This window comes from Marmota marmota, unplaced genomic scaffold (assembly GCF_001458135.2).
Source record: "Marmota marmota marmota unplaced genomic scaffold, marMar, whole genome shotgun sequence".
Lineage (NCBI taxonomy): Eukaryota > Metazoa > Chordata > Mammalia > Rodentia > Sciuridae > Marmota > Marmota marmota.
In genome coordinates this window covers 7,000,770-7,013,283 of record NW_026000222.1, presented here as the reverse complement: position 1 = coordinate 7,013,283, position 12,514 = coordinate 7,000,770, and the positions used below count along the sequence as shown (strand labels likewise).

At 45.3% G+C, this 12,514-nt stretch overlaps 1 long non-coding RNA gene across 1 annotated transcript; it reads left to right on the top strand.

Annotated features, from left to right (window-relative positions):
- The first annotated feature begins 771 nt into the window (after nucleotides 1–771).
- Nucleotides 772–6,762, top strand: LOC125613115. Its single transcript, XR_007343609.1, has 3 exons — nucleotides 772–1,394; nucleotides 1,731–1,939; nucleotides 4,248–6,762. It is a non-coding gene; the product is annotated as an uncharacterized LOC125613115 (long non-coding RNA).
- Nucleotides 6,763–12,514: the final 5,752 nt, after the last annotated feature.

Here is a 12,514-nt window from a genome sequence, read left to right as displayed (position 1 = left end):
CTTCCCAGGACTGCGTGCTGTGCTGGTGGCTCCCGCTGGGTCACACACACGCTGCCCCTTGGGAATGGCCTTTTATCTGACTTTCTATGCTTCGTCCAAGACGAAGTCTCCAGGCCTTCCTGACCCCGCTCTGTACCTCCCTTCTGCTTTCCATGTTCTCCAGACTCACCGCACGATCAGCCTGTGTGATCACCACGGCCCGCGGAGCCAGCCTGAGCCCTCCTGCTCCCCTAGAAGAGCTCCTATCACCCCAGGGACCACCCCTGATCTTAGTCCCTGCAAAAAGTTAAATGGTGACAGAGTCTCATAATAGAAAATCATGAAAACTGAGAAATAAATGTCACCCCCTTCACCCTCACTTTAGCACATTTCCACAGTTAATCTCCATTTCCCTTTCATAACATTTATTGTAGAATAAAATATATACACCTGATAAAAGTCAAAAAATCCAAATGAGTCTTTTCCTCTCCTTTACTTTCCTCCTTCCCTCCCCTCCTTCCTATGTATATGAAAACCTGGTCACATACACACAGGGCTCAGCTGTGACAGACACAGAGGCTGCTACACAGCCCTTTCTCCCTTCCTATTGTTAATAGGACCCCTGATATTTTTAAACACTAATGTGCAGATCACAGGAGATGAATCAGGACTCACCCAAGCCAAAAACATAACTCTACTCCCCTTTTTCAGAAGCTGGTTTATTCTTGCAGCCCAAGGTAGCCATGGGCTCTGATTCTTGCCAGAAGAATGTAACAAAGTCTACTGGGGAATTTTGGGAAGGTTTGGATCTTCCTGATGAAAAAAAGATCTCCAGTCCCATTCCCGGAGGGAATAGATAAAGGAACTTATTGTGTATTCAGGGTGATTTTCCTCTTGTTGAATACCTACACAGCCCTCTTGGAGTTCATTCAGGGGAGGATTATAAAAGTAATAATAATATAAATTTACTTGGGGAGAGATAATAAAAATAATAAAAAAATGTCATGCATACTCTGTTGAGCTCAGTGCCCGGCCCATTAATGCTGGCTGTGATTAACTGGGGACTTATTATATAACAGACACTCTCATGAGGACCTACTATGTAATAGACACTCTCATGGAATTTTGACTGTGTTCCCCTTCACCTTGAATCTTCATTCCATGCAAAGGGGTTTGCAAATGAAGATCCCGGGGCAGAAGGCTGAAGCGGGCTGGTCTCCCATGGCAGTGGGCAAACCAGGGAGCTGGAGTTTGGACACAGACCTTCGGAATTAAAGCCCAACTTTGCAATAATGTGTCTGAGTTGATAAAAATGTGCGTGGTGGACAATTTTGGATTTGACAGAGCAAGAGTCGACCCAATGTGCAGAGTTCTGTTTCTGTTGAGGGACCTTCGGCTAGAATCGTGGGCTGCAGGTTTATTCCTCTTTTTGTATCCTGACTCCCAGTGCATCCTTTGCAGATTTGAAGAATTGCAGAAGAAAAAAAAATATCTCTCTCTCTCTCTCTCTCTCTCTCTCTCTCTCTCTTTCTCTCTCTTTTTTGGGGGGAAGGGTACTAGGGATTGAATCCTAGGGTGCTTTACCATTGAGCTACATCCAGCTACATCCCCAGCCCTTTTTGTTTTTTATTTTGAGATAGGGCCTTACTAAGTTGATGAGGCTGACCTTGAACTTTTGATCCTCCCATCTCAGGCTTGCTCCCTGCCCTTCTTTCTGTTTCATTGTTTTTTGGTTTTGTTTTTATATGTAGGATCCAGAAGCCTGGTGCAGGAATGCAACGGAGGAAGGAAACTGGGACCCTCTCTGAAGTCCATGCTAGCTACTGGACATCCCCTTCTCAGACAAACCAAAGCACTGTCCAGCAAGTACTGAGGGAAGTAGGAGGTGACGTTCAGCGGTGCAAGTCAGGCCCCAGCAGCGGGTTCACCTGGGCAGAGCCTAGATACAGCCAACGGCAAGGTCAGTGATTGGAGTCATGGTGGGGGTGGGGGCATGGTGGAGAGGGGTGGCAGGAGGTAGGAAGGAGCTCACCACTCAGCTTTTTTGGTTAATGGGGAAAATCCCAAATCAGCTACTGTCAGATCTTGGCATAAACAACTCTTAACTATGTGAAGTTGTTATCACCACATTAGCATTTATTAAAAGCCTGTAATTATTATCCTGACTCACGGCATGTATGTGTATGTGTGTGTGTGTGTGTGTGTGTGTGTGTGTGTGTGTGAGTCCATCCCCTAAGCCCTGTTTATATGCATCCTCCTAATTCATTTTTGATCAGACTGAACAGGGGCCAAACCTCTTTAGCTAACATTGACTTTGGCTGGCTGTCAGGTGTCCGGGTCTGGAGGAACTGGAAGGGCTTGCTTGTGCTGCCTTTTTTTTCAACTTAACCATTTGGAACCTCCCCGCAGTTAGGACCCTATGTTCAAGCTCTGCCCTTTCCCTCATTTCTCCTTTCTCTCAACTCTCACTACATGGTCCGATTTTAGTTGTTTTTTATTTTCTCCAATTATTTCACTTAAGCCAAATCTGCTCCTGGGCTAGATTGTAATTTCTCAGCAGAAACCAAGAATCCTTCGTCTCTTTCTTGCTGCTTTTGTTCCCTGGTGAACTTGAAGTGTTTTCCAACAAATGGATAAAACATACACACACAGAAAAAGAAATAAAGGAATGAGTAAAAAGGGAAAACAAGAGTGAAGAAATAGTAAGAGCACAGCATTAGCATACAAGCTGGGTTAATGAGCCTTTTCTGACGGCTTCACAAGGCCTGGGCACTTTCTCTCTGGTGTCCTCGATGACTGCTGGCCACACATGAGAAAAAAGAGTGTTCTGAGTTTGACAGTGTCGGGACAATGCCTCTCTGACAACCAGAGCCTAGCTACGTGACTCTCCGGTCAAGGAGGTCACCCTCCCCTCTCGTGATCCCAGGTCTCCCAGGCTCTTTGCTTTCCAGACTCCTCAGTTTCCTACACAAACCCACTCTGCCCACCCACGGCTCACCATATGCCTCAAGGTCCAAGCCAAAATCTAGGAACCACCCTGACCCCCCCCCCTTCTCTTCCCTCCTCTGTCCCCTGTCGGAGACCTCCTCAGTCTCTCTCCTCCACCTTCTCTTGGTAACCCTGCTGATGCCTCTGGTCAGGTCCTGCCCAGGGCATCATTAGAACATAGTTCCCAATTGCTCCTCCCTCTCCTCAGTACCTCCTAACCCCTCCTCCACCACAGAGCCTCTTCTGATCAGGCCATTCTCCTGCTTAAAAGCCTTAGACAAGTCTCCCACTGGCTCAAATGTAAAGTCCTAACTTTCTCAAGCCTTCTTTTGATATCAGGATAAGGCTGATCTTTCAAATAAATGCACTTCAAGGTCCAAGATGGAGTTGGGAATTTACAAATGTAAAACAATGGTAACCACTAGAAAGCTTAATGAGTACTTTGCTTTACAGATTAGCAATTTTTGTGTGAACATAAAATGTCACTGTTAATAAGCAGTTAAGTAAGTACCATTGAGAGGAGCTAAGGGATTGGGGGTGATGGAGAGAAGTTGTGAGGGGCTTGGTATATGGGGGTGACCTAGAGACTCGAGGGAATGGAGTACTGAGGGTAAGCAGGGAAGAATGACAGGAAGGAGCTGAAGAAAGGGGGTGTCCAAATAAGATGTGGTCATAAATGGGGGCCTAGGGAGAGGAGAAGGGCCCGGAGGGCTGGGAAACTAGGAGGCAGGTCTTCACTCACGTGCACTAAGGGACAGGGAGCAGAGGAAGGAGTACGGCAGGGGGGTATTAGATCAAGGAATCCTGAGAAAAAGTAAGCTGCAGGTGTCCTGGGAAGGATGGAGTGTAACATGTGGCACTCCTGCCACTGGGTGTCCCCAAGTGTCCTCAGGGGCATGACACAGCCTAAGAAAGAAGGGTCATAGGTGAGGCAACCACGATGGGACTTAACAGAAAGATGACAGCCACAGAGAAGGGACAATGGCCCTGGATGGACAGGAAGAGCTGTCAATGGTCCTTTCAAATATTTCTGGGTGCTCGGGTGCTGCACGAAGATCAAGTCTCCCTCACCCTGAAGGTCTCAGATCCAGTGCCTCTTGGCACAAGTTTCAGTCTCCCCGTCCCCTGAAGTCTGGGGCAGATAACTGATGGTAACTTGCTGTCACTCACCTCTTACAAAATCACCCCTGACATTATTTTCTTTATGTCCCGTGGCTAGCCGGAAGGCCCATGGAGGGAGGGGACACAACCCAGTTCTCTTGTTCCTGTGCTTTCTGCAGGGTCTCACAAGTCTCTAGCACCCAGCCTGGAAATGACTTATCGAACAGCAAGTAGAATGAGAGCCTGGAGAAAGAAATGGAAGAGGGAACCATGAGAAGGGAATCATATTGGAGGAAAGTCGATATATATGTATATTAATGGCTGCCTTCCACTCAGCAGAGGGCTGGGCGCTGCACCGAGTTCAGATTTGTTCCTCAATCCATCCCAACCGCCTGCTCCAACTCAGCTTCGATTACATCTGCTGCTCAACTTTAATTGGGCATCTTCTTCTATCTCGTCTCATGAACGAGGACAGAACGTGGGCAAAGTTTCGCCATCATGGCCCCATCCTAATTTACCAAGAAGTACTTGCCATCCTGGAGAAAATCCTTTTTATTCTTACATAGTGATGTGAGGATATTTCATTTCGTCCTTTATGTAGCAGATGTCTATCTCCAAACGTTGTTGGAAATGAGTATCAGCTAGCAACCTAGCTTCCCTCAAAGACTGTGGGGGCTCAAGGAGGACTCAGCACCAAGCCTAGCTCAGGAGAAGGAGATCAGATTGCATTTTTATCCTCATGTCAAAGCTGCCAGCATTTTTAATGGGAAACGAGGCCTGTGTCAGCCTAGGAGGTGGAGAAGGGGACACTGTGAAACTGAGAAGATATATGCATATACATAAACTGGCAGGCTGACCACATTATCTAAACTGTAGTTTTATAGCCATATTATGCACTTCATTTTTAAAAAAATGTTGAATGTAAAAAATACAGAAAGATAAGGGGCTGGTAAGAGGGTGGAACCCTTGGGAGGCCCTTCTCTCCCCCTCCTATGAGATACTTTCCTTGAATCTGAAACTGAAAATGCTATAGTCAGCACCAACTTAATTCCACAGTGCAATTAGGGTTACGCATTAAACCAGGCCTCTGTAGACAACTACCCGAAAAGAACTCAGAGCCTAAATGAAAACCAGACATGTGGCCGGAGCAGTTGGCACCGGCCAGGATCCCAATACATAGTAACAGTATAGACTGGCGATGAAAATTAAAAGCAGTCATTATAGTTAAATTGATGTCGTATTCACCAGCTGTTTATTCCAAAGGAAAAGAAAGGGAGTGATGTGGGAATTCTGGAGGCTGCTGGGACTACCATGCCCAGCTATTTCAGCACTTGTTGAGCTGGAAGAAGGCAGCCGACCCTCTCTTTGACTTCTAGCTAACGATGGTGCTTTTCCATGTCTAATCTGGAACTTCTCATGCTGGGAGCTCCATCCAAATCTTGCAGGTTGTTTTCAACATCCATATAAAGGTGCTGAGCGCCCACTCCGTGGAGTCTGATGAATTCACTTGCAGGTGGGACCCAGGGAGCTGGAGTTTTATCATTCTCTGTCAGTGTTCCTAAAAGCTATTCTGGGTGGGAAATAGAGTCCTCAGCTTTGGTCCACTGGTAGCGGACCCCAACTACCAGACTCCAGGAGCTTGGAGTCTCCTCCCACTCCAGTTTCCTTCTGTGGAACTTGTCACTTTTCCGTCCCCTTCAAAGTTGGTCGCCCCTTCTGAATCACCACCACTCACCTACTTCAGTGACTATCCATTCCTATTTTCATTCTTTCACTTATCACTGTTTGAAATCACCTGTTGCTCTCCCCCAGTTACACTCAAATCAACACTTTAGCTCCCTAGAAAACACACACTGGGAAGAATATTTTCTGCCATATGCACCCAGTGCCGTGCACACCATTGACCCTCAATAACCAAATTCAAGAATGAACAACTGGGTGTCACACAGAAAAAGGGAAGAACTCTATGGGTAGCTGGTACTCAGGTTTGAGGAACCCTTGGTCAATTCCCGGGTAGAAGAAAATGCCCAAGCTATGTGAACCCCTTGGTCCCAATTGAAATGTTTCCAGTAAAACTACATTCTAGAACACCTGGGGACAGGTGGGAACTTACCATTCTGAGAACTTCATTCCCCAAAACTGGTCTCCAGCATCAGCATTAATTAAAAAAAAAAAAAAAATTCCCCAAGGATGTTTTGGTTTATTTGCAAGTCAAGAATCAGGACTCCATGGTTGAGACAGTTTGGGGGGAAAGCAGATAACAAACATCTTGAATTTCTTCATTCAAACCTCAGACCAACAATTAAGGCATTACCTGGGAGCTGGTGAGAAATGCAAGTTCCCAGGCCCCTCCCTGGGCCTACGAGTGAAAATATGACTTGTACCAGGTGCAGGTGATTGGAGAGCTGCTCTTGGAGCTTTCCAGCTAATGTGCCTTCCTGTCAGTCATTGTAAAGCCAAGACATGGGATATTTTGAGTTGGGTGTAATGAATAATGGAACGTGTGTGCAAAAACATCTATTTCTTCTATGTGGTTAAGCCGAATTTCATCTTTGGAGATAGCCACCTCCTAGTTGCATATGTGTCCCATTTCCTGACAAGGGGGTCTTGTGCTCTGCTTTCTGCTACAAGTCTCTTTCACACCAAAATGCATGTGACTGCCAAAAGCATGGGGAGTTTTCCACTTGAGGCAACAAAGCTTTGAGCCTTGGCCTTGCTACTTACTGACTATGAAAACTTGGGCAAGTCATGAAGTCCTCCCTGATCTTCAGGTTTGTCGTCCATAAAAAAGAAACAATAGTCTTTGCACAGCCCATCCTGCAGGGCTGCTTCGAGGATCAAATCAGATAATTTACATAAGCGAAGGGGGGTGTAATTATCATCACTGCGTTTGCATGACTCATAGGATTCTAAGTTCATAAAAGCTTTGTTTAAGGAGGATGGAGAGGTGCAGGTGTCTATGCAATTTCAGGATTGCGACAGGAAACAGTCCTTTGAAATTCGGTGCCAGAGAGTAAGCTGCTCTTTTCAAACAAACTTATGTGAATCCCCAGACTTCTTAAAAACCCCATATGATCCAAATATATTTCTTGTATTTGCCTTAGCTACAGGGGTACTTGGAGTTAAATTAGGTGGTTTGTGGAAATTGCTAACTCTTCTCTATTTTCTCTAGCAAACCATCTAAAATACTTTTTCCAAAGTAGACAAATAATAAATCAATGACAATAATAATAACAATATCAAGAAATATGAGTCACAACTCAAAACACATATCCAGGACATTTTGATCAGTGTTCGTCTAGACCAATGCTGGCCAATAAAAATATAATATGAGCCTTTTACATAATTTGTAATGTCCCAGTAGCTACAAAAAAGAACAGGTGACATTTATTTTAATGTATTTAAGGCAATATTGCCAAAACATTATTGCTTCAAAATGTAATCGATATAAAAATGACTAAGATATTTTACATTTTTTGATCATACTAAACCTTCAAAGGTTGGTATGTATTTTGGATTTATAGCTCTTCTCTGTTGGGAATGGCCACATTTCAAGTGCTCTGTAGCCACATGTGGCCATTAGAGGCCACAGCAGACAGCACAAGCTAAGACAATGTTTTGGAGGGAGAGTTGTAATAACAGCCACCATTTATTGCAGGTCTACTTGGCGCTTTATAAGCATGTTAATTGCCTTAAGAACACCTTACATTAGGGACTACCATCTTTCATTTGTAGATGAGAAGACAACGATTCAGAGAAGTGAGATCATTGGTCCAAAATTGAAAAGCAGAGCTAGAATCCAAACCCAGTTCCCCAAACCAGGACCCACAATCAACATTCAACCTTGTTTTCTCATGTACTAATTTGAGAGTATCATCAGGATTAGGAGACCTCCCTGTGCACCTCTTGCTTGTACGGCTGTCTCCAGCCGTCTCCAGGCACCCTCTGGAAGATGAGAGTGAGGCCTCCACCCACCACGAAGTAAGCTTCTTTCCACCAAACCACCGCTTTCAACCTGAGCAGCTCAGATGAGAAGTTTGGAAGAAGCAATTATGATTTTATTGCACCCGCTGTGCTGACGATTAATGCAGAGCGCGGGTAGGAAATGCACCCTCTCATTTGCTAACACGCACTATAATTATGCAAGCCTCTCCAGGTACTATAATTTAGGACTTAAAAAAGCCCCATTCCGAACAAGTAGTGCTGCACTTGTAAAACATTACAGATGTGTTATCATATAAATGAGATAGCTGTGACATGATAGCACGATAATAAATCCCCAACTTAGATTTGGAGACAAGATACGTCAAAAGCAAATCCACACTGCCACTTAATCTTCTACATAAACTGTTTATTTTTTCTGAGTCCTACAATAATACATGTCAGAAGGCTTTGATAGTTTCCAGATTAATGTGTTTTCCCCCTTCAGGTCACCACAAGACTACTCATTTCATTAAATTAACTCTGCTAGTTGCAAGGTGGAAACGTGCTGCAAAACATAACTGTTTGCACCAAATTGGGAGCCGGCAAGATGGAATTAATAAATAAAACTGATTTCCCCCCATTTCCAGGGAAGGTTGGAAATGCCACTCTGAGCTGCATCTTGATTTCCCAAACTCGTGTTGGGCGCAATGAGCCCTGTGATTATGCATGCGCGGGCTGTGATCTTGTTTGATGTCAAAAGGATTCCACCCTCTTGCCCGATGCCTCTGGGGTGGAGTTGGGCCTCTCCAGCCCACACCCTAATTAAAAGGAACAAACGAACGGCACCTGCAAAAGCAAAGGCCTCTTCAATGGAGCCTCCCTCTGCTCTCCTTCCTGGAGTGAAAGGCACAGCAGAGGAGCAAGCTCTTTCACACCTGTGTGAGCGCAGGAGCTTCAGGCTCCTGACTCCTTGCCTTGCCCAAAGCCCAATTTTCAAATTGAAAAACTCTCCAAACTACCCCATCCCTCCCAATAATTTAATAAATCACCACATGGAGGCTGTGTCAATCCAGGACATCTATTTGACACTGAGGGCAAGAGTGACCACCAACCTCCAGCTTCCCAGCTCAGTAGATCAGGGGTCGACAACTTATTTTTCTACACAGGGTCAGATAATAAATGTGCTAGATCTGGCAGACCGTGGAGGTCTCAACCAGCCTACCTTACCACCGCAGCCCCAAAACAGCCATACACGATACTTGACCCAATCAGCAGAGCTGTGTTCCAGCAAAACTTGTTGATGGGCCCCGACATTTGAATTTCATCTAACTTTTCATTATGAACCATTCAAATATTTTTGTGTGTGTCATGAAATACTCTTCTTTAGGTTTTTCTTCTATTTCTTTTAATGTACAAACCATTCTTCATTTGCGAGTTGTACAAAAACAGGCGTGCTCTGATCTGGCCTGTGGGCTACAGTTGGCTGGCCACTGGCAGAGAGGACGTTGGTTGTGTGGCCGGGAAACAGTGCCCATTCCAACACCAAGGTCCAGCATGCTGTTAACCAGACCTGCTCTCTGCGGTGCAGAGCAGATATCAGCAGATATCAGCCTTCTCTCCTCTGTGCCTTCTTCCCATGTCACTAATCCACTCAGAGCCCAAGAGAATTTCCCCTTGGCCTGGATTCAATCTTGAAAGAACAGAAGAGAGAACCCAAGACCCCTGAGTGCCGTTTCACACTGTAGCAGAACGTGTGTGGAGTCAGAAGAGAAGGTTTCTGGAAATGACAAACTGGGCACTAACAGAACATGTGGCAATAGGTGGCAACTCTAAGCAATTAATTGGCACTTTCTCCCGCTGTTAACACCAAGCCTCAGATCTTTCTCAACTCAGTTACACACATGCACGCACACACACACATTCTCACACACACACACAATGGTGTGATGGGAGCATACAAAGCAGAACCAGGTGGCCATCACACACAATTGTCCTTTCCTTTTTCTAACTAACAGAACGCAGGACACTTGGCTGAGTGTTAGTTGGATACAGGTATCTGTGCTTCTGAGAGAAGTGAGGTTAAAGGTGCTGGGACATGGGTAGAACTGGAGATGGGACAGGAACTGGAACGAGAGGGCATATTTTCCCCCTGTTTTGCATTCTCTGGGCTTCTCCACCCCATGGAGGAGTCACTGTGGCCACTCCTGCATCTGAAGAATGGTGCGCCCAGTGGAAGAAATGAGACTTGGAGAGGATGTGACCAGCAATCGAGACCTCTGCTGAGCCAGCTGGGTTGGCCTCGACCCCTCCTCATCCCATAGGAGACTAAGGACATTGTCCTAGTCCTATTCCTACTGAAATAGGTCCTTGGTCTCTCTGTCCACTCTGCTTTGTATTCAGTCCAACCTCCGAAAGGTGACCAAAGGCACCCTTTTGAAATGCAAACTTCATCTTAAAACTTTAGGACATAAAAGTACCAGATATGCCTTATTGGTGAGAGAATGGAAGGGGGATTGTCTGTGTGGTCCAGAAACCTAGAAGCTGGCCCCATGGTTTGGCGTTCACATCCCTCCCACTTTGTACCCGTATTTCATCCACTGCACACCCCACGCTTCCAGACTTCTGATTGCACTTGCTACTTTAGCCCTGACAGCTTTCTCTTCCCTGGTAAACATGTCTACCATCTTCTAAATCCAAGTCCAAGGAAATATAAATAGCTGGTATACACTGAAAATGACACTCCAGAAGACCAATGAAAACGTGAGATAACACACATCCTGCTGGAAACAGTGAGGAGATATTTGATAACACCATGCAAAGGTGGGGTCAGGAAAATCCTATTTCTGTACCTAATTGGTGAAACACAGGTGTGTGTATCGATGATACCTGGGGTGGGGAGGTTGTGGCACACTTGACACCTCAACAAATGCTTTCTCCATCTCTCCCAGAGAACACTCACACTGTCCACAAGAAGACAGGGATAGGATGCTAACAGTAGTACTGCTTATAATATGAAAAATATAATGTGTGCCACTGACCATCAAAAAGAGAATAGGTGTACAAATTAGGGACCCACACTCAAGTGACTACCCCACAGGGATCAGAAGATTGGAGGGGGTTATTTTGTTTGTACTAGTGGTGGTTTTTTGAACCGGGGATTGGACGCACGGGCACTCAGCCACTGAGCCACATCCCCAACCCTTTTTATGTTTTACTTTGAGACAAGGTCTCACTAAGTTGCTGAGGCTGGCCTTGAGCTTGTGATCCTCCTGCATCAGCCTCTGGAGTTGCTGGGATTGTAGCCATGTGTCATAGCTCCTGGCAGATTGGAGGTTCTTGAGAGTAACAAAGCACAAGCTTACGGTGATATGCACAAAATGAGAGCTTATGTGCACATGCGCACACACATCTGACATACACGGGGACACACTGTTACCATTTCCTAGAGCAACAGACTCAAACTTTCACATCAAACTAATAATTATGGTTATCTATGATTGAGTTAAAGTGAAGGGTCTTTAGATTTATCTTTGAACTTTTAATTTTTAACAAGTGGTATTTATTTTTGGTGTTATCTTGTAACAAAATAAAACTCCAAAGAAGAAGAAGAAGGAGGAGGAGGAGGAGGAGGAAGAATAAACAGAAGAAGAGGAAGAAGAAGAAGAAGAAAAGGTAGATGGATGATGGATGTGGAAGAATCATGCTACATGAAATAAGTCAGACACAGAAANGAGGAGGAGGGGGAGGAGGAGGAGGAGGGGGAGGAGGAAAGCTTAAATGTCTCTAAAATTGTCTCTAAGTGCCCCTGGCAGATCCTCTCCTCTGTCCTCCATGAGTTTTTGATTTATTTGAAGGCTCTGTCTTGCCTGTTTACCTGCCTGTCTTCCTCACTTGATCTTGACCATGAGCTCACTGGGAGCTATTTCCTGTTCACCTTTGTCAATCTGTAACATAATGCTTAGTATACAGCAGGTGCTTAGCACTTGTGAGTCATACAGAGGGTCTCACCAGGAACCTTCTGAGTGAATTCATGAGGAATAGAGTTTATCCCTCTCCATATAGATATTATCTAGTCTAAGCAGAAGGTTGGAATAAAGTAAGCCACTCAGTTAACAACCCATGGTACCAAGGTTGATATTCATCCTGTTTGGACCAACACAGTTGTTCCAGTAGATAAAATACTACAGTACCTCTGTGCAGCCGGTAATAGTCACCTCTTCCTCATCTCTGCTGATTTGGTTTCTCCTAGGTATCCCTACAATCTATCCACTAAAGAGTTAACCTGGTCTTGCTCCAGAGTTGTGCTAGTGTGACCTTGTCCTTGGTTGCCATGTGCTGTGCAGGTCACCCAAGTGGTACAAAGAGGCAACATGATTATGGTCTTGGTACCTAGGTGTCACCTGCTGAATTCTCATTCTAGGACACACTGAGGACCACTGTGACTTATCAGGACCCAGGTGCTTGAGGACAGAGTCAGGACTCAACCCCAGCTCCTTCTAACCCTATCTACCCTACCACTGCC